Here is a 23,585-nt window from a genome sequence, read left to right on the forward strand (position 1 = left end):
ATGCTCACAGATCCTATCTTTAAAAATCCTATCCAATAGTTTGCACACCACTGACACAAGATTCAATGGTCTATAATTCTCAGGATTCTCCCTATTATAAACAAGGGGATTACATTTGTATTTCTCCAATCCCCCGACAACTTCCCTGCAGACAAAAAGGAATCAAAGCTTATAGCTACTGCCTCAGCTATCTCTTCCCTCACTTGACACAGCAACCTGTGGTATATCGTGTCTGGCCATGGGGACCTATCAATTTTAATGTTTTTAAGAAGATCCAACACTTGCATTTTTCCTTTTACAATTTTTGTTATTTTTTTTTATAATAAATATAGTACAATGAAGAAAAGGCAACAAAACTGAAGATACAAGATCACATATGTGTGTGAATATATACATATATATTTATATCAAGATGAAACTTCAAACAGTATAAACTCAGTCCCCCCTCCACTATACTGGCTGAAGACAGAAAAGACATCAAAAATATTATATATAAAAAAACACTTAACCTACTCTGTTTAAGAAAATAAAACTAACCAAAAAAATGCATCTGAGCAGCTTATCTTTAAATTTTGTAGCTTTTGATTCATACCATGAATCAAAAAACAAAGATAAGACTATATCTCATCTGGAAGAATGAGGATATCTAATCACATTAAAAACATTTACATCAAATTAAAATTAGACATCATAGGTTGCCATTTATCTTCAAATTTCACTGTTGAATCAAATACATGATATCTAATTTTTTCTGAACTTAAGTAAGCCAAAATATGATAGAACCAATGTAACAGAGTCTTTCTATTTGAATAAGATGGCTCTCCTAGCCAACAATGTAGAGAAGGCCACAACCCGTTGCGCAGGTACAGAAAAACTCCTTCGGTCTGGTTCAATAAACCCAAAAAGAGCAGTTATTGGATTGGGTTGTTCTCTACCTGAAATACAGTTTAAAAGATATTAAAAATTTCTTTACAATAGATTTCTAAGGATGGACAAGACCAAAACATATGTGTCAATGTACCAATATCAGATTTGCATTTGTCACAAGTAGGGTTAATATTAGAAAGGATACAAGCCAGTTTATCTTTGGACATGTGAACATGGTGTACCACTTTGAATTGGATTAATGAATGTTGGGCACATATTGAAGAGCCATATCTCCATTTTTTCTCAATTTCTGTAAATTAAATTTACAAATTCTAGAGGTTGAATCAATATTATCAAAATAAGACTGGAATCAATTGAAATAATATAAAAACTTAGGTAAATTATCAATTTAACTGCATTAATACAATCTATTAAAGATAATGATAAAGGAGATCATCTCGGGAAAAAAAATCTCACGCATACTCAAAGAGAGGAGAAAAATTTAATTTAAATAAATCTTTAAATCATTTAGTAATATTCACCCCTAAGTATGTGAAATTATCCTCTGACAATCTTTAATGGAACCTTAGTGTAGATATGGACCTGCATATTAATCAAAAAATGTTCACTTTTATGAAGGTTAAATGGATATCCAGAGAAAGAGCTGAATTAACACTTCCTCTTCCTTAATCTCAACACTGCCCAGAACACAAGCCTTTTCTATTCCGACCTCACCCTGATCAAGCTCCTTTTCTCTTGGAAAGCAAAGTATTCATTTAGGACCTCCCCAACCTCCTCTGCCTCCAGGCACATGTTGCCTCCTTTATCCTTTAGCAGCCCCATCTTCATTCTCGTCATCCTTCTGTTGTTCACATACCCATTGAGCACTCAGGGTTCTCCTTACTTCTACAGGCCAAGGCCTTCTCATTCCCCTTTTGAGCTCTCCTGTCCTTTCTTAAGCTCATTCCTGGCTACCATATGCTTTTCATGAGCCTTTCTGTTTCCTTCTTCCTATATCTAATATATGCTTCCTTCCTCTTGACCAGCTGCCTCACCTGTTTCATCTACCATTGTTCAATTTTCCTACCATCTTTTCCTTGTTCCAATGGGACAAACCTATCCTGAACCCAACACAAGTAGTCCCTATACTTCCTTCACATTAGTTCTGTGCTTTCTTCCTTGAACATCTGTTTCCAATTTACTCTCACTAGTTCCTGTCTCATCCCATCGTAATTAGCCCTTTCCCAATTAAACACTTGCCCATTTTGTCTGGTTTCATCTTTTTTCAGGGAGTTATGGTCACTCTCACCAAAATGCTCCCCCAACGAGAGGTTCATTACCCAGAATTAGATCTAATGTGGCCTCTCCTCTCATCGGCTCGTCCACATTACTGTGTCAGAAATCCTTCTTGGACACACCTGACAAATTAAGCCCCATTTAGCCCTCTTGCAGTAAGGAAGTGTCTGTCTATTAGGGAAGTTGAAATCACCCATATCTACAAGACTGTATTTCCTGCACCATTCCAAAATCTGTCTGCTTATCTTCTCCTTGGTGTCCTGCGGGCTATTTGGGGCCTATAGACTACTCCCAGCACTGTGATTGCTCCCTTCTTATTTCTGACTTCCATCCACACTGACTCAGTGGGCACTCCCTCCAGTAAGGCTACTTCCCCTCCACCCCTTTCTTTACCTCCCATCCTATTCCTTTTAAAATACCTAAACCCCGGTACCTGCATCAGCCAATCCTGCCCTTCCTCCAGCTAAGTCTCTGTAACAGCCACAACATCATAGTTCCACATACTGATCCATACTCTAAGTTCATCCCCTTTATTCCTAATACTTTTAGCGTTGAAATAGACACATTTCAAACCCTTTAACTGACTACATTTATGTTTTGTCTCCTACCTGTCCTTCCTCACAAACTCAAGAACACAGCATCATGCTTTTGACCTTCTGCCCTAATCAATGCATTCACATGCTGGTTCCCATCCCCCTGCCAATCTAATTGAAACCCTCCCCAACAGTTCTAGAAAACCTGGCTGCCAGGATATTGGTCCCTTTCCAGTTCAGGTGCAGCCCGTTCTTTTTATTCATCCTTTTTTATATTCTGCATGGGAGTGTACATATTAATACCTTTTGTCTGTGTGTATACTCCTATCCCTCGCATTCTTCCCCTTTCATCAGCATTTTAGTCATACCTTGCTTTTTGCTCATACCTTGAGGAAAGGTTTAGGCCTGAAGACTGGTAATGTATCTTTACCTCCTATAGACATTGCAAGACCTGCTTAATTCCTCCAGCATTTTTGTGTTTACACACATTAAAATGTGAATGAATGCATACAAGTGTTGGAGAAACTCAGCAGGGCACACAGCATCTACATGAAGTAAAGGGTAACCAAAGCTTTGGGCCTGAGCCTTTCATCAAGCTATAAGCCAAAAGCAGGCAGGCCTGAAAAAAGGTGGGGTGGGGGGGGGGGGGGAGAGGAAGGGTGGGAGGAATAGGCCTCCCTCCTTTCCAATCCACTTTTTGAGTGTGAGTATTTTGTCAAGGCATGAGCAAAAAACAGACAGGTGGCTGAAAATACAGTGGGGTTGTAGTGATATGTATATATGTATATACTGCTGCTGCTCTGTACATACGTGGCTGGCCCGCCCACTGATGACTTGACCCCACGAAACCCCTCTCCCTGTGACCTGGCCTCTTCCATTAATTCAAGCACATGAAGTTGGGCCAGCCACAGTCTTTTGAGTCATTGATAATGCGTATCAGTTTAATACACATTAATTTTCCACATGGGATGGAAAAGCTGCTGAGACCCGACTGCCTCAAAATCGATCCACAGATGCCGGGAGCTGCCGAACGGTACAAGCAATGAATCAGCTGCTTCACAAACTTCCTTGAAGTCACAGCGGGCCTGGTGGACTCAGATGAAAAGAAATTCAAGATCCTGCAAGCTAGAGTGGGCCACCAAGTGTACCTGGTGATCTGGACCTCCACGACCTACCCAGAGACCATGGCTGAATGAAGTAAACTGACAGTATTGAGTGACCTTGAGGAGACAGCAACCTGGTGAGTCCATGGATGAGTGCTCTATGAACTGGGGAGAGACTGCTGGGGCACTGCTACAGCCCCTGTGCCGGTAGCCAAGTGTGTGGAGGAGCTGGTCCAAGATGCCTGCTTGGCTGGAGTGAGGTCTGACTACATTCATCAGCGGCTGATCAAGGAAGACAAGCTGCCCTGAAGAGAGCCTTCCAGCTTGCCAGGACCCTCGACTCGGCCCAACGCAAGGCTAATGAGATTGCTGGTAAGAATGGGGCCTCCATGTGCGGACCACGGGCACTGCCATGTTGGGAGCCGGCATCACAGATGGCCTCCATGATAGTGAGCCATGACCCCACCGCTGTCATCGCCATGATCAGACACCCGAGGTGGCACTACTACGTCTAGCTGAAGCACCCCAGATGACGCTGTCCAGCTAAGGAGGCGACCTGATCAGGATGCAGAAGGAAAGGGCATTACCAGCATGTCTGTAAGTCATCCAAAACCTCGCAAGTGAGCAGCTCATCGCCAAACGGCACAACCCGGGAGTTGCCATCTAACCCAGCATTTCCGCCACTTCCTGGGTGATGTCATCTCCACTTTCTGCCACCTGGTTGATGTCACTTCCTCCTTTTTCCTCCAATGCATCAACATGGAAGCTGCCATCATTCTGGTCGAGACACCCCTCCAACAGCGACGACAATGACCCGACCCTGGCTTCCATGACCCTGAACCAGTGCAGACCTCATCCAATCGTCCACTCGATGATGGAGATTGAGGTAAACAGAAAAAGGACGAACTGCCTGTTTTACAGTGGGAACTCAGAGAGCTTTATCCACCCGGACACTGCCCAGAAATTCTCTCTCTCTCTGTCAGACCCACGAGCGGCACCATCTCTATGGGCGCAAAGGACCAATCTGCGGAGAACCAGGGTATTGTGTAGCATCGTTAACGGTGGGGGGGGGGTGGGGTGAATGCTATGATAACTTTCATTTACTTGTGATGCCACAACTCTGTGCGCTAATACACCTGGGCCTCGACTTACAGAGCTAGATTAAGAGTGTAACAATGGCATTCAGAGGATCGCAACCACCCATAATGGTACACAACCCCCAACTTGCAACCCTCTCCCCCCGACAGCCGGCCCCCACCTGTAGCCTCTCAACCCTCTGCATATCCTCTCCATCTCCATTCGAAAACCTGACCCTGAACTGCTGGCGCATTGCGATGAAAAGCAGGCGCTAGAGCACCGAGGATCAGGCATTTAGAAAGTCTGAGGTGCAGTGACTCCTGGCAGAGGGAATCATAACTCCCAATTCGAGCTCATGGCAGGTCCAGGTCAAGATAGTCAGGGGCAGAAGCAAACCCTGTATGGTGATAGATTACAGCCAGACGGTCAACCGCTTCACCCAGCTAGATGCTTACCCCCTCCCCCGAATAGCTGATATGGTCAATAAAATAGCCCAGTACAAAGTGTACTCCACAATTGACCTGAAATCAGCGTTGTACCAACTCCCACTTCACCCAGGGGACTGCAAGAACACTGCCTTCGAAGCAGATGGCAGGTTTTATTACTTTGTCAGGGTCTGCTTTGGAGTCACCAACAAAGTCTCAGTGTTCCAAAGGGAGATGGATCGGACGGTAGACAGGCATAAACTGACCGCAACGTTCCCCTACCTTGACAATGTCACCATCTGTGGCATTGACCAGCAGGACCACGAAACAAACCTGGCAAAATGTCTCAGCACAGCCAAGTCCTTGAATCTGACTTATAACAAGGAGAAGTGTATGTTTAGTACCACTCGCCTCGCCCTCCTTGGATGCATCATGGCATATATTATCATTGCCCCCAACCCTGATCACATGCATCCCCTTATAGAACTCCTAATACCACACAATCTCAAGGCGCTGAAATAGTGCCTGGGGTTCTTTTCTTACTATGCCCAGTGGGTGCCCAATTATGCCCAAAAAACCTACCTCTTAGTAAGGTCCGCAAGCTTCCCCTTATTGGCAGAAGCCCTGGCGGCATTCAATCAAATTAAAGGAGTCATCGCTAAAGCCATGATACATGCCATGGACGAATCCATCCAATTCCAGATGGAGAGCGATGCCTCCGACTTCGCACTGGTCGCCACTCTCAAATAGGCGGGCAGGCCAGTAGCACTTTATTCCCGCACCCTCCATGGCCCGAAACACGGCATTCCTCAGTCAAGAAGGAGGCACAAGCAGTCGTTGAGGCCGTGCACCACTGGCATCACTATCTGGCCAGGAAAGGATTTACCTTGCTTATGGACCAACGGGCCATTGCCTTCATGTTTAACACAAAACTGTGGGGTAAAATCAAAAATAATAATATCCTGAGGTGGAGAATTGAACTCTCCACCTATAACTATACCGGCCAGGCAAACTCAATGATCCCCCAGATGCCCTATCCAGGGGGACGTGCACCAGCGACTGCCCCCACAGACAACCAGGTCACACTCCTTACCGTGACAGTCTTGCCTCCCCCTCCCCGCCTCAAGACACCCAACCAGCAATGGAGCCAACCAGTACACCCCCAGCAGAGCTGCGCAGGTCACAGAGGCAGAGGAAGCCACCTGACCAGCTGAACCTTTAGGACTGGGTCTTGATTTTTTAAAGAGGGGATGAATGTAGTGATATGTAGATACTGCTGCTGCTCTGTACATGTGACTGACCTACCCACTGATGACTCAACCCCATGTAACCCCTCCCCCTGTGGCCTGGCCATAAAGGTCGACCTCCCTGCCCCCTTCCATTCATTCAAGCTCATGGAGTTGGGCCAGCCGGAATCTAATGTGTATTAAAGCCTATCGTTCCTCACTCAGTCTTTAGAGTCATTGATAATACATATCAGGGGGATGGAGGTGAAGACAAGAGGAGGGAGGTTCCTTTCTCCCACCTTTCCTCTCTTCCCCCCTCTCCCCAGCTTTTTATTCAGGCACCTCCATACTTTTTGCTCATACGTTGATGAATGTCTCAGGCCCAAAACATTATTAACACTTCACTTCCTATAGAAACTGCGTGACCTGAAATTGATCAAAGTGCAGATAAACCCTGAAAACAGATAAAAGGGAAAAAAAAGGCTGAGAAAGTACTTAATCTTCATAACATTTACTAATCCAATATTACTGAGACAAATTCGATTTATGTTTGCCCAAGTGACAAGTCTTTTCATTTTTTTATTCTCTTTAGTTTTGACTCACTTTAGTCCTCTCTTGTGACTTACATTTCACAGTTCTGTGAAGAATTTAAGTTAAATCCTGGTAAATATTTCAATTGCTTTCAAGTTAAGTTCTAATAAACATCTAAATGGTAATCTAACAGCTATGGTAATTGGGGACTCATTGGTTAGGAGAGCAGATAGGAGGTATGGTGAACAAGACTGAGGCTCTCGATGGTACTTTGCCTCCCACATGCCAGGGTCAAGGATGTCTCTGATCGAGTTCATAGCATTCTGGAGGAGGAGGGCAAGCAGCCAGATGTCAGGGACCTCGTGGCAACAACTGACATAGTAGGAGTAGGGATGAGTCCTGAAGAGGGAATATAGGGAGTTAGAAGAGAAGACAAAAAGCAGGACTTCAAGAGTGGTAATCTCAGGATTGCTGTCTATATCATGTGCCAGATAGGGTAGAAACAGGATATTGTGGCAGATGAATGAATGGCTGAAGAGTTGATGCAGAAGGAAGGGGTTCAGATTTCTGGATCATTGGGATCTCTTCTGGGGAAGGTCTGACCTGTAAAAAAAAAGGATGGGCTGTACCTGAACTGGAGAGGGGCCAATATCTTGGCTGGCAGATTTGCTAAAGCTGTATGGAACAATTTAAACTAAACTAGTTTGCCATGAGGGTAAGAATCAGAATGTGAGTTTCGAGATTAGGGTAGAAGGACAAAAGTATGTTCTGAGTTGGTGAAGAATGACAGGCAGTGGACAAAACATAAATGTAGCCAAATGTAGAAGGGTTGAAATATTTCAACGCTATGAGTATTAGGAATAAAGGGGATCAACTTAAAGCATGGATCAGTATGTAGAACTATGATGTGCTGTTACTGAAACTTGGTTGGAGGAAGGGCAGGATTGGCTGATGGAGGTACTATAAGGTGTTTGAAAAGGAATAGGATGGATGGTAGAAAGGGATGGGGGATAACATTGCTGGTCAGGGATAGTATCATGGCTATAGAAAGAGACGAGGCTCTCGAGGTATGTCCATTGAGTCGGTGTGGGTGGAAGTCAGAAATAGGAAGGGACCATACCGGGAGTAGTATGTAGGCCCCCAAATAGCCCTCGGGACACCAAGGAGAAGATAAGCAGGCAGATTTTGGAATGGTGCAGGAAATATAGGTTTGTAGTTATGGGTGATTTCAACTTCCCTAATATTAACAGGCACCTCCTGACTGCAAGAGAGATAGATGGGGCTGAATTTGTCAAGTGTGTCCAAGAGGGATTCCTGACATAGTATGTGGACCGGCTGGATCTAATTCTGGGTAATGAACCTGGTCAGGTGGTGGACCTCTCAGTGGGGGAGCATTTTGGTGAGAGTGAACACAACTCCCTTAGCATCAGATATCAATGGAAAAGGATAAAAACAGACAAAATGGGAAGGGCTAATTATTATGGGATGAGCAGGAACTAGCGAGAGTAAATTGGAAACAGATGTTTAAGGGTGAAAGAACAGAGGTAATGTGTAGGAAGTTTAGGGACCACGTTCAGGGTTCAGGTTAGGTTTTTCCTACTGGGACAAGGAAAAGATGGTTGGAAAAGGAAATTGTGGCTGGTGAAACAGGTCAGGCAACTAATCAAGAGGAAGAAGGAAGCATATGTTACATATAGGAAGCAGGAAACAGGATGGGCTCATGAGAAATATTTGGTAGCCAGGAAGGAGGTGAAGAAAGGACTTAGGAGAGCTTGAAGGCCTTAAGCATGAAGGATTAAGGAGAACCCTCAAACATTCTATGCATATGTGAAGAACAAAATGATAATGAGAATGAAGATGGGGCTGCTAAAGGATAAAGGAGACAACATGTGCCTGAAGGCAGAGGAAATTATGGAGTACTAAATAAATACTTTGTGTCAATATTCACAAGAGAAAGGAATGTGACCACAGTGAGGTCGAATTTCAATAGGCCTGTGTGCTGAACAATTTTGAGATTAAGGTACGGGAAGTGTTGGATCCTCTTAAAAACATCAAGATTGATGTCCCTGGGACTGGATGCGATATACCCCAGGTTGCTGTGAGAGTAGAGATAGCTGAGGTAGTAGCTATGATCTTTGAATCCTCTTTGGCTGCAGGGGAGGTATCAGAGGATTTGAGAATGTCAAATGTAATCCCTTTATTTAAAAAAGGTTGCAGGGAGAATCCTGGGAATTATGGACTGGTAAGTCTTATGTTAGTGGTGTGCCAACTAGTTGGAGAGGATTCTTAAGGATAGCATCTATGAGCATTTGGAGAAGAATAGTCTACTCAAGGGTAGTCAAAATGGCTTTGTGGAGATAAGGTCGTGCCTCACAAGCCTAATTGAGTTTTTTGAGAAGGTAACAAATTTAATTGATGAGGGTAGGGTGGTAGATGTGGTCTACATGGATTTCAGCAAGGCATTTGACAAGGTCCCCCATGAGAGATTTGTTCAGAAAATCATGAAACATGGGATCCATGGAACCTTGGCTGTGTGGATAAAAAAATTGGCTTGTAGGAAGAAAGCAGAGAGTAGTAGTGGAAGGACAGTATTCTTCCTGGAGGTCGGACACTAGTGAGTACCACAAGGATCTGTTCTGGGACCCCTACTCTTTGTGATTTTTATAAATGACCTGATGAAGAGGCAGAAGAATGGGTCAGTAAGTTTATGGATGACACAAAAGTTTGAGGAGTTATGAAGAGCCAAAGGTTATCGTAGGTTACAAGAGGATATAGAGTTGGGCAGAAAAGTGGCAGATGGAGTTCAATCTGGATAAGTGTGAGTTGATGCATTTTGGAAGGACAAGCCAGAAGGATGAATACAGGGATAGTGGTCAGTTACTTAAGAGTGTGGATGAACAGAGAGACCTTGGAGTCCAAATCCATGTATTCCTCAAGGTCGCCACACAGGTTGACAGAATAGTTAAGAAGGCCTATGGGATGCTGCGATAGAGTTCAAGAGTAGAGAGGTCATGTTGCAACTCTATTAATTTCTGGTAAGATCACTTTTAGACTATTGTGTTCAGTTCTAGTCACCTAATTATTGGAAGAAGATGAAAGTTATGGAGAGGTTGCAGAGGAGATTTACCAGAATGTTGCTTGGATTGGAAAACATGTCTTATGACGCAAGGTTAGCAGACCTGGGACTTTTCACTTTGGAGTGTAGAAGGATGAAAAGAGACCTGATAGAGGTCTACAAGATTATGATAGGCATAGATAGGGTGGGCATCCAGCACATGTTTACCAAGGCAGAAACAGCAAACATCAGAGGACATATGTACAAATGAAGGGAGGGAAGTTAGGGGAGACATCAGGGTGACATTTTTTACACAGAGTTGTGGCTGTCTGGAATGCCTTCCCAGGGATGGTGGTGGAAGCTGAAACATTAGGGGGATTTAAGAGACTCTTAGACAGGCACATGGATGAAAGGAAAATAGAGGGTTACAGGATTGGTAGGGTTTAGTACTTAATTTTAAAGGAATTTATGGGTTGGCACAACTTTGAGGGCTAAAGGGCCTGTACTGTGATGTAATGTTCTATGTTCTAAATTGCTTCCAAATTACATAATGCTTCAATCATGTTTACCAGAAATTATGGATATAGTTATTTTGCATAATCTTATTGTTGTAATCGCTTAAGCAGTAGCTCAAGCAAGACCACAATAAAAAATGCAGCAACATAACAGCTATTTGATGGCAACAAATGGTGGATGGCACAGTTGTCAAAACAGTTAGTGTGATGCTATAACTGCACCAGCAACCCAGGTTTGAATTAAGTACTGTCTGAAAGGGTTTGTACATTCTCCCCATGTCTGCATGGGTTTCCTCTGGGTGCTCCAGTTTCCTCCTATCCTCCAAAATATTCAGGTTTGTAAGTTAATTGGGTGTAATTGGGCACCATGGGTTTCAATGGCTGGAATTGGATTCTACTGTGTTGTAAAGATTTTTTTAAATTAACAATGAGACTTGTGGAATGCTTTTCTACATGATTTGAGGCAATGAAATTGTTCAATTTAGTTCAATGAGAATTTTTAACAAAGGAAGGATAATGTAAAATAGTTAAAGTGAAATTTGAATCTTTTCTGTGTAAAAAGCTTGCTATGGAAGTTCAGTTGAATAGGAGAGTATTTGGATCAGGATTTGACCTGAACCATGTTTCCAATTTATTCCTCCAAAATACTTGGTAACAGCAAAAAATGTTTGTCCATGTTGTTTTGGATTGTGTTTACAGAAGCTTGGTGTTTTTGTATCGATATTGATAGTCACGTTCATGCTATGGTTGAGGGAAAAGAAAGTGTTTTGTATTTCAACATCAAATTAAAAATTCCATGCTGCTTCACTGAAGTCACCACTACCATTGAACAAAGAGAAGCTGGAGAAATTCACTGGGTCAAACAGCAATTCTTAGAAAGATGTAGTGAATAATTGTAAAAACACGATACTTGAGAAACTCAGTAGGTCAGTGTCCATTATATAGCAAAGATAAAAATACAAAACCGATATTTGGGGCTTGAGCCCTTCATCAAGGTAATTATTGTTTTGGGTTGCGTTCTCATTTTTCTCTTAAGCCTTTCATTTCTTTCCCCACCTCCCCCACAGTGTTCTTCTTTCTCTGCCTCCCCACCTTTTTCCCCTTCTTCAGTCCAGAATTTTATCATCTCTTAGCCACTCTCCTTCCTGACCCCTCTTTTTATCCTTGATATCTTCCCTTCCCAATTTAGTCTCAATAAAATCTCTCGATCCACAACGTTGACTGATCATTTCTCTCAATGGATATTGTCTGACCTGCTAAATTTCTCCAGCTTCTTTGCTAATTCATCTTTCTAGCATCTGCAGTTCTTGGGTTTCTCATCACTACTACAGCTGTGGTTGTAACTCTTTAATTTCACTGAGTTCCTTTTTACCATCTCATCCAAACCACTTTATTTCTTGGAACCAATTGATTTTTTTACTGTATCAACATAGGGCATGATAGGGCATGACTGAAGTTAGACAAAATTTAAGATTTAACATTAGACAGACTCCTTTTGGAAATCAAGAGGGAGCTAATAGGAAGTGTACTGTTACCCTTCTCCAGAGGAAAACTTCATATTGATAGCATTACACAGAATTGATTATGGACATTTTTGTGGTAGAAAGAAATTAAAACTGCCTGTTCATGTTTAATCAAGGCATAATGCAATGTTATGTTTAAAGAATTCCCCCACGTTGATTACGATTTAATCCAGAGGAGTATCAGATTAAAGAATGTCAGTCCAACAGTGTTTTTGTCAATTCCCTCAGAGCTTCATTCATGGTTTTGATTTAATTTCTCTCAATAGGAAACAGGTTGAGGAAATGCCTGTCTTCATAATATTCTTGCGTTTGACGTTTGGTTTGCACTAATCGGCATGCAGCTTTAATGTGTGCTTGTGTTGGATGAGCTCAACAACATACTGTTCTGCCCTAAGAGGCCACAAAAACTTGTGCCTTTGTTGGCTTCACTTACTGTACTTGGCTGAACTCTTACAATGAACATATTTTCAATTGATTTAATTATTTTATTGGATTCTACCAAGAGACAAGTGAGCAATTTCAGCTTCATTTGCATTTTAAGAAAATAATGCAATTGATGCTTTTTGAAGGTGATCAGAAGCATGAACTAGATTCTTTAATTCTAATGAAATACAGAATTTAAACTTGATTCTAATTTCAATCATTGTAAAATCAAAGCATCTTTTATTGCAAAACTTGGCATTAAAATTGGGATGCAACTCTGTTATCAAGGAAGCATACATAAGGTTTAGGAAGGAAAAGACAGGTAGGGTTCATGAGAATTATATGGTATCCAGGAAGGAACTGAAAAAAGAACTTAGGAGAACATGAGAATGCCTTGGCAAGTAGAATTAAGGAAAACCTAAACCTAGAACAGAAGGATGTGTAGAGTGAAGTATGGCCACATAAGGATAAAGGAGGCAATGTGTACCTGGAGGCACAGGAGGTAGGGGAGCTCCTATTTGAATACTTTGATTCAGTGTTCACCACAGAGGGGGACCTTGGACAATATGAGCTCAGTATAGAACAAGCTTATGTGCTTGTGCAAGTTGAGGTAATGAGGACATGCAGGATCTTCATAAAACATTATGGTTGAAAAGTCCCCAAGACCAGTTAAGATATACAGAAGTATATCCATTGGAAGTGAGGGAAGTGACTGCTGGAGTGTTGGTAATAATCTCTGCATCCTCCCTGGCCACAGAGGAGGAACCAAAGGGTTGGAGAATGGAAAATGCAGTCCCCTTGTTTATAAAAGCTAATAGGGTGAATCCTGGGAATTATAGACCAGTGAGTCTTATGTCAGTTTTCTGCAAACTGTTGAAGAGGGTTCTTAGGGACAGGATTAATGAGCATTTAGAGAAGCATAGTCTCAGAAATAGTCAGACTGGCTTTGTGAAGGGCAGGTCATGTCTCACAAGCCTACTTGAGTTTTTGAGGAAGTAAAAGAAAAAATTGATGAAGGTAGGGTGATAGATGTGGATTTTAGTAAGGCATTTGACAAAGTCCAGCATGGTAGACCCATTCAGAAATTCATGAGGCATGGGATCCATGGAACCTTGGCTTTGTGGATTCAGAACTGGAGTTCCACAGGGATCTGTTGTGGGATCCTTGCACTTTGTGATTTTCATAAATGACCTGGATGAAGAATTAGAATGTTGGGTAAGCAGGTTTGCAATTATAGATTACAACATGATATAGACAGGATGCAGAGTTGGGCAAAGAAGCAGCAAGTGAAGTATTTTGGAAGGTTGGACTTGAAGGCAGAGTATATGGTTAATGGCAGGATTCTTAATAGTATGGAAGCACAGGTCTTTCAAGGTTGCCATGCAGGTTGATAAAGGTGATTAAGAAGGCTTATGATATGCTAGTCTTCATTAGAAGGGGGATTGAGTTCAAGAATTGAGAGGTTATGTTGCAGCACTATAATCTGGTTAGTCCACACTTGGAATATTGTGTTCAGTTCTGGTCACCTCATTACAGGAAGGATGTGGAAGCTTTAGAGAGGGTGCAGAAAAGATTTCCCAGGATGTTGCCTAGATTGGAGAATGTGCCTTATGAGGAGGCAAGGTTAACAGAACTACTGCTTTTCTCAAGAAGGGTGAGAGGTGACTTAACAGAGGTCATTAAGATTATGAGAGGCATGCATAGGATGGAAAGCCAGCACCTTTTTCCCAATGTGACAATAGCAAATACCAGAGAACATCTGTATAAGGTGAGGGGAGGAACATTTAAGGGAAATATCAAGGTTAGGTTTTTTACACAGAGAATAATGAGTGCCTGGAATGCATTTGGAGTGGTAGATGCTGATACAATAAGGACATTTAAAATACACTTGGACAGGAACATAGATGCAAGAAAAATAGAGGGTTGTGGATGTGAGATCGGGAAGCTTTAGATTGTTGAGTAGATTTTTATTGGTCGACACAACATCGTTGGCTAAAGGGCATGTCCTGTGCTGTAATGTTCTGTGTTCAAGTCAATGCCTAAAATGTATAGTTGAGATTCTATGGCTTTCAATTTTCTTGATGTTAACTAAATTGCTATTACAGTACTATCAATCTCAATTGTATGAATAAAAATTCAAATTGTCTTGTAATTTCAAAGTTATTATGTTTCTGATTACTGAGGCCTTTAAATGAATATGAAGGATATTGTGAATTAACTTCTTCTGTTTTTTGGTATTAGTCTGCTCCCTCCAACTATTTTATTTTAGTTGGTTAATATCTTTGCTAAAATATCAGAGTGGAATGTCAGAAGAACAATTAACATACTTGCATGCTGGTATCCCCTAGCAGCTTTTCAAGGACAGTGCAATTTAATCTGTTTCCAACTGATTTGATTACATTTCTGAAATTATCAATGCTGTAGATTGGGATATTTTATTTTTCCCCCAACATTAACTGTATGTCAGTCGGTAATCCTTTCATCCTCAGATGGTCATCAATGTTTGCCTCCACCGAACAGATTTGTAACTCAACACACAAGTAGAATAAATCTAATATCCACATTCTATTTGTGCCAGTGCTCCAGAATGTTTTTTTGAATCATAATCAGCCAGCTCAGAAATAGGCCTTTGGCCCATTATATCATGCCAATTATCAAGTACCCATCTATACTTAACCAATTTACCAGTGTTACAAGCCCAAAGGACCCCAAAACCCAGCAGCAATAGATATTCACCACAACAAGTAGTTACTTAAACAAAAGTTGTTTTTAATTATTTTTAAACATGAAAACAGAATCAAACTTTAACTTATCACTATTAACTTAACTAAACCCAACTTAACCCCCTTCTAATTCTAAGCGCACGTGTATGTAATGTGTGTGTAAATTTAAGAAAAGTTCCTTGGTTCACAGTTCAATCTCACATCTCATTCTTCCAAGTTCACTGGTTGCAGGCAATTCTTATACTGTGCACAGAATTTTACATTTATAAAGTTCACCAAGCTTTGGTGCTCAAAAGGTAAATGTTTACCGTTCAGAAAGGTTCTTTGGAGATTTGCAGAGAGAGATTTGTTGTTCCAGAATTTTCACAACTGAGGTACCTCAATGTCTCGCTGACGAAACTTGCCCCATCAGGGTTCTCCTTTCTGTTCCCCTTATTCCAAGAGAAACATCAGACAGATAGTACTTGCAGCCATCCACCAGTCTAGAGCTTTCTGTTTCAGTTCCAACAAGCTTCCTGGCTTGAACTGTTCAGCTGTCTTTCACTGTCACACACACACTGGCTGAGAGAACTTGTTTCTCTCTCTCTCTCTCTCTCTCTCTCTCTCTCTCTCTCTCTCTCTCTCTCTCCCTCCCTCCCTCCCTCCCTCCCCAACTGAGATACCAAACTGCTGGCCATATGTCCTTCCTTTTCTCACTTGCCACAAAACTCCCACCTTATTCAGCAAACAATAGGAGTTAGTCTTTTGCTCCCATCTATTGTTTTAGGTAAACAAGAACCTAGGAGTGACCTTTCTGTCATCCCTTTGTTGATCCTTGCAAACAGCCAAAGTGTCTCCAGTCCAAAACAATGGTCTATTCATTTCATGACATCATTTCAATTAGCACTACTTATGAAATGTGCATAGCATTCTCCATAGTTTCTGTAAAGTTCACTGAATATGAATTCTTCAGTATTTCAAATAAGATCTGTTTTAAAATGTGTGTATGTAGGTAACCTACTCTAATTTTACCAAATTCTCCAAATATTTATCTACATTACTCCTCCCCTCTTTAAAGGAATTTTAACTCTTAAGTTGACTAAACTGTCTTTAAAATCACTAAAGATATAACAATTTGCAATACATATAACATATTATAATAAAGTAACAATGTTGAGAGCATTTTTATACATGACAAATTTTAACATCTTGACAAACAATCTGCTATAACATTATTTGAACCTCTGATATGAATAATTTGGAGATTATATTCTTGTAATATCAAGCTCCAGTTTAACAATCTTCTGTTCTTGTTCTTCATTTTATTCAAAAACACCAGAAGATTGTGGTCAGTAAATACCACAATTAGTTCCTGAGAAGTACTGAGATATACATCAAAATTCTGCAGAGCAGACACAATAGCTAACAGTTCTTTTTCAATAGTGGAATAGTTCCTTTGATGAACATAAAAATTTTTTTAAAAGTAGGCAACTAGATGGTCAATTTTATTTATGTTATGTTTTTGCAATAAATTCTGCTGCTCCCTCACTAGCGTCCACTGTAACAGAAAAGTTTATCAAAATCAGGAGATTTCAACACAGGATAATGGCATAGCATATCCTTTAAATTTTCTAAAGCTGTCTGACACTCTTTAGTCCACACAAATTTCTCCCCTTTCTTCAATGCCTTGGTGATTTAAGTGCTTAACTAAATATTTCTTAAATGTTGAGAGCACCCTCTAAAGGGGTGCAATCCAGCTTCCAACCATCCTTGGGATGAAAAAGGCTTCCTCAGATCTTTGCTAAATCTCTTACCCTTTCCCTGCTAATTGTAAATATCATTTTTATGGGAAAATAAGACCATAACACATCTGAGTATAAAGAGTGTATTCAGCCCACTGAGCCTGCTCCAACCATTTAATCTGAGCTGATCCATTTTCCCACTCAGCCCCACTGCCCAGTCTTCTTCCCATAACCTTTGATGCCCTGGCCAATCAAGAACATATCGATCTTTGTCTTAAATGCACCCAATGACCTGGCCTTCACAACCACATGTGGCAACAAATTCCATAGATTTACCACCCTCTCGCTGATGAAATTCCTTCACATCTCTGTTCTAAGCAGATTCCCTTCATTCCTGAAGTTGTTCCCTCTTGGCCTAGACTCTTCCACCATGGGAAACAACCTTTCTACATTTACTCTGTCCATGCCTTTCAAAATGTTTCAATGAAATCTTCCTTAATTCTCCTAAATTCAAATGAGTACAGGCCAAAGCTATCGAATGCTCCTCACATGACAGCCCTTTCATTCCTGGAATCATCCTTGTGAACCTCTTCTAATATTGTCTAACATTAACATATCTTTTAAATTAGGAGCCCAAAACTGCTCACACTATTCCAAGTGAAGTCTAACCAGTGCCATAACACATCACATCCCTTCTCTTATATTCTTATATTCTTGAAATGAAGAATGTTTCCTGCTCTTTTATAATTTTATATTCCTCCATCACACTCCTTTACCATTTGAATGTCCAATTTGCGGTTGATCTGACATATAACCACTTACAGCACAGAACAGGCCAGTTCGGCCCTACTAGTCCATGCCGTAACAAATTCCCACCCTCCTAGTCCCACTGACCAGCACCCGGTCCATGCCCCTCTAGTCCCCTCCTCTCCATGTAACTATCCAGTCTTTCCTTAAATGTCACCAATGATCCCGCCTCGACCACGTCTGCCAGAAGCTCATTCCACTTCCCCACCACTCTTTGCGTAAAGAAATTTCCCCTCATGTTCCCCTTATAATTTTCCCCCTTCAATCTTAAACCATGCCCTCTAGTTTGAATCTCCCCCACTCTTAATTGAAAAAGCCTATCCACGTTTACTCTGTCTGTCCCTTTTAAAATCTTAAACACCTCTATCAAGTCCCCCCTCAATCTTCTACGCTCCAGAGAAAAAAGCCCTAGTCTGCACAACCTTTCCCTGTAACTCAAACCTTGAAATCCTGTCAACATTCTCGTGAACCTTCTCTGTACTCTCTCTATTTTGTTTATATCTTTCCTATAATTTGGTGACCAAAACTGTACACAGTACTCCAAATTTGGCCTCACCAATGCCTTGTACAATTTCATCATAACCTCCCTACACTTGAATTCAATACTCCGATTTATGAAGGACAACATTCCAAATGCCTTCTTCACCACATCATCTACCTGAGTATCAGCCTTGAGGGTACTATTTACCATAACTCCTAAATCCCTTTGTTGCTCTGCACATCTCAATAGCCTACCATTCAATGTATATGACCTATTTAGATTTGCCTTTCCAAAATGTAACACCTCACACTTATCTGTATTAAATTCCATCAGCCATTTCTCAGCCCACACCTCCAGCCTTCCTAAATCACCTTTTAATTTACGGTAATCTTCCTCACTGTCCACAACACCACCAATCTTTGTATCATCTGCAAACTTGCTTATCCAATTCTCCACCCCTACTTCCAGATCGTTAATATATATAACAAACAATAGTGGACCCAGGCCCGATCCCTGAGGAACTCCACTAGTCACCGGCCTCCAATTGGACAAACAATTTTCTACCACTACTCTCTGACACCTCCCATCCAACCATTGCTGAATCCATTTCACTACCTCCTTATTTATACCTAATGCCTCCACCTTTTTTCCTAACCTCCTGTGGGGAACTTTGTCAAAAGCTTTACTAAAGTCTAAATAGACAACATCCACAGCTTCCCTTCATCAACCTTTTTTGTAACCCCCTTGAAAAACTCAATCAGGTTTGTCGAGCCTGATCTACCCCTGACAAAACCATGCTGATTACTCCCTATCAATCCCTGTACCTCCAAATATTTGTAAATACCATCCCTCAGAACACTTTCCATCAACTTACCCACCACAGACGTCAGACTCACGGGCCTATAATTCCCAGGTTTACATTTGGACCCTTTCTTAAACAGCAGAACTACATGCACCACCCTCCAATCCTTTGGCACTACCCCCGTGACCAGTGACATCCTAAATATCTCTGTTAATGGCCCCACTATCTGTCCACAAGCCTTCCTGAGTGTCCTTGGGAATATTTTGTCCGGTCCCGGAGATTTATCCACCTTTAACTTTTTCAACACAGCCATCACTACCTTCTCGGTTATCCTTATATGCTTCATGACCTCCCCACTATTTTTCTTTACTTCAAGTGGTTCAATATTTTTTTCCCTAGTGATTTTATTGAAATATTTAATGTATCTCATGTAGACATTTTGCATGCCTTTTTATATACCTGTGAAAGTTTGTATTTTGAACCATCCAAAAACAAGTTATTAAGAAAAACTTTTTTCTTAATTATTTTGTTTTTTTATTAAATACAGAATTCCCTAGCTTTAAAACCTGTGTTAGAAAAAAACCACATGTTTACTCAAAGTAGACACTGAGTTTTTTCCGGAAAGCTAAATTAGCAATTAAATTAACTATTCAAAGCCACTTCCTAAATGAATTTTTCAACAAGTTTACAGGTTCTGACAGAACCTGCTCCTATTTGATTAATGACTGACTGATAGCGATCTATCAAGATGACTACAGAAGACTTCTTCTCTCAATAGACCCTTTCATTCCAAATCTCTGCCTGGAGGTTGACTATAAGTGCGGAGGGAAAAATATAAACTTATCTTTCATGGAGCAGCCCTAAAAAGCTGCTCTTGTGTCACATTCATGTTGAGCGGCGCCTCAAAGCACCCTCCTGAGCCGATGGAGATGGGGTGACTGCTGCTGTGGTGCCGTCCATCATAAATATATGGCAGAGCAATGGCTGTCTTCCCTACCCATAATCTCCCATGCAGCTGGAACCACTCTGTGTTTCCCAAAAGGGTTCCAGCTACGTGGGGGATTATGGTTAGGGAAGACGGCCATTGCTCTGCCATGTTTTGAGCCGCTAGTGTTGACGAATGGCCCCAAAGACCAAAGCATCCCAGTGAGGTGCTGGTGCAGCCGATGAGGCTGTCACAGCTTGCACCAGCCACCCCCCGATGGCTGCCACTGGCTGCCCCTGCCCTGTCGACTCCTGCCAGCTACTTCTGCCCTGATGTCCCCCGCCACCCCCCTTCCCTGATGGCCCCCATCAGCTACCCCTGTCCTGATGGCCTCTGCCAGCACCCCCCCTGGCCTGACAGTCCCCACCAGCCGCCCCTACCCTAATGGCCCCTGCCGTCCGTCCCTGCCCTGAGAGATACATGGAGGGAGAGGGAGATGGGTTGCGGGCTGATGGTGTCATCGCGAAATCATCAGCCTGTCCCTAGCCAGCCGCTTAGAGTGGCATTGCATTTATGCAAGATGGTGGAATGCAGCGCTCCACTGATGATCCTTCCCTAAGAGCAATTGCAGTCGGCACTTTGGAGCCGACACAGCGCACTCATGGAGGTAAGTCTCTCGATGTAAGGGCGGAGAATCTTCGCCTTTACACTCGGGCTTTTTCACTGCATGAAAGGGCCTATAAATAAGCTATATTATCTCTTTAGGCACTTTTACACAGCCACTGAAGAGCAGAAAATTTCAGGAGATTTTTTGCTCTGGTGGCAATGTAAAAATGCTGACAGTTTATTATGTAAATTCCATCCCGTAATTTTCCCCTGAGATCCCTACACATTTTTACAGAGCGTCTGCAGTGTAAAATGACTGCAGCCACTCTGTAAGAAACAGGCCTAATGAATACTCTGGTCCCCCCAACAAACTCCGCAACACAGGAATGCTGTGTAAAAGTGCCCTAAAAGTGCAAGTGATCCTGTGTAAAAGACCACATCCAGACACACCGTAGGTAAGTATGCTAATTTTTTTCTGAATAATTCCGAACTTTCTGTGAAAAAATGCCATTTGAAATTGAGCAAATGTTTCCTTTGAGCTTCTTAAAGATTCAATTATTTCCCCAGACTGATAAAGTCTAAATCCCAGGTATACAAAGCAAGTTATTGGCACCAAACGTCTTAGACAGTAACTTATTTGTATGCAAGAAATGAAATCTATTCAAATTTACTTGTTCATGTGAATATTTGTTTGCCGTCAATCATTTCCATTTCTTAAGAAACTACACCCTGAGATGTGTTAAGCTCAGACATGAAACAATGTACCTCAAACAAATTCAAAGAGATTTGTAAGAGATTGATTAAAAATGGCCATATATACTGTACCTTCTCACTGTAACCTTTGAATGAGATTCTGGTATTAACCAGGGTAGCACTGGCTACCTGACATTCATACTACTCATTCCTACTGCTGTGACTTGAATAAAATCTGTGTTTCATGTTTTGTGGTTTTGTTGTGTATTTTTTGTACCTTTACAGGCGGCATGACTATTACATACACACCTATTCATTCATAAAATGGATCATTGTCTTCCAAAAGAAGACATCAGGTGAATGTTTGGCTTTCAAAAGGAGTCAATTTGCCCCCTCCATTTCTCTGACATTTATTTTTCAGATACCACAGCAGCAGAACCCTGATCACAAAAATTAAGACTTTAGAAAGATTTTAGCAGAGCGGAAACCATTGTTTAATAGTATTAACAATGCCAACAGAGCACATTCATTTGATAAATATAATGCCCCCAAGCCTCCTCTACTCCAAGGAAAACAAACACTGTCTATTTAGTTTTACAGCATGGAAACAGGCCCTTTTGCTAATCCCATTTTCCTGCATTTGGTCTATATCACTCAAAACTTTTACTATCCATGTATTTCTCTCAATATCTCTTAAATGTTACAATTATACTTCCCTCTAACACTGCCTCTAGCAGCTCATTTGATGGGTGGACAAATTCTTTCCCTTGTTTTAGATTACCCGACCACAAACTTATTAACCATATTGTTATCCAAATTGTTAATATCAATGACAAACAAAATCCCCAATCCCTGCAGAACCCCACTGGCCAGAGGCCTCCAATACGAGTAACACACTATAGCCCTCTGTTTTTTACCATCAATTATCCAGCTCACTCTGGATCCCAAGTGATCTGACCTGCCACCTAAGATGCGGTGGAATGAGTAAAAAAAATGGACTTACCAGTGACTCTGATATCCCATAAATGAATAAAAAGATAAGAGAAAATTATCATTATAGCTTAATTTTGACAACCATTGTGGCAATTCTGGCATTGATTAATGCAGAGGTATGCAAGCTGTATTCTGGATACACAATACATTTGTAGGAGTATGTAGATGAAATAATCCAGTGATCCATTTGTGATATCATGAGTATAAACTATAGATGTAAGGAGTTGGAGCGAAAGTCAGAGAGGTGAATGGTAGAAAGGGCATGCAGTTGAAAGGGGACTGGTGCATAAGATTGGGTATTGAGATTTATAGATGAACTGGTAGGAATATCCAGCAGGCTGATAAATCTGGAAGCTGGTACACATTGAATTAAAGTTTTAAAAGCCTCTGTTCCAATACTTCCCCAGGTTGAATTAGCTGGAATTTGTTACAGTCTGGGAAATAAAATATTCTTGCTAGTTCATAGTTACTGTGGTCTGCCTATGTGTTTGTGTGTCTATGTTTTTGTTTGTACCTTTATCATTTGACTTCTTGCTGTCATGGGTTTTTTTTACATTCGTTTTTTCTCTATTTATAATGGACTATATCTACATTAATCTCATGGAAGAATCTGATCATTGTGATTTTGGAATACCATTGAAATACTTTCTGGAAATATGTACACTGCCATTTTTTTAACTACTTTTTATGCTGTACACTCAAAAGAAAAAGTTCCATATCACAACATGGCTACATTTATCAACTGAATGCGTTAAATGACATTGCATCCAATAAACAAGTGTCAAAGAGAAATGAAGGCAAAAAATTATTTTCTTTTGGAAACAAAAGTCCATCTTATTCACACACATGTTCACATGACACATGTAATAGACTATTTAAATATTTAAATCATAACCAGTGTTATGAATAAATGGTTGGTCAATTCATTGCCAATTAAACATCTGGCTTTCCAGAGCCAGGAGAAACAGCATTATCAGCAAAAGATCGGAGCTCAATCCACAGGACCATAACAGTAGAAGAGAGAATCACTGGAGTCTCCCTCCCTCCCATCGACGTGATCTACTGAGATCGTAGTCAAAAGAGGGCATGCAAAATCATTGAGGACCCCTTCCACCCTGTACACAGCATTTTTCAGCTGCTCCTGTCAGGGAAGAGATACAGGATTATCAGAGCCAGTACCACCAGGCCAAGAAACAGCTTCTTCCCACAGGCAGTGAGAATGCTGAATGACCAAAGGAACTGCTCACACTAACCATCTGA

At 41.4% G+C, this 23,585-nt stretch overlaps 1 protein-coding gene across 5 annotated transcripts in view; it reads left to right on the plus strand.

The window, feature by feature from the left end:
• Positions 1 to 23,585, plus strand: part of pde4dip (phosphodiesterase 4D interacting protein) — a 564,002-nt gene that overhangs the window by 259,160 nt on the left and 281,257 nt on the right. The gene's annotated exons all lie outside the window — the stretch shown is intronic.

The sequence above is a fragment of the Narcine bancroftii genome, chromosome 5 (genome assembly GCF_036971445.1).
Source record: "Narcine bancroftii isolate sNarBan1 chromosome 5, sNarBan1.hap1, whole genome shotgun sequence".
In the NCBI taxonomy this organism is placed as follows: domain Eukaryota; kingdom Metazoa; phylum Chordata; class Chondrichthyes; order Torpediniformes; family Narcinidae; genus Narcine; species Narcine bancroftii.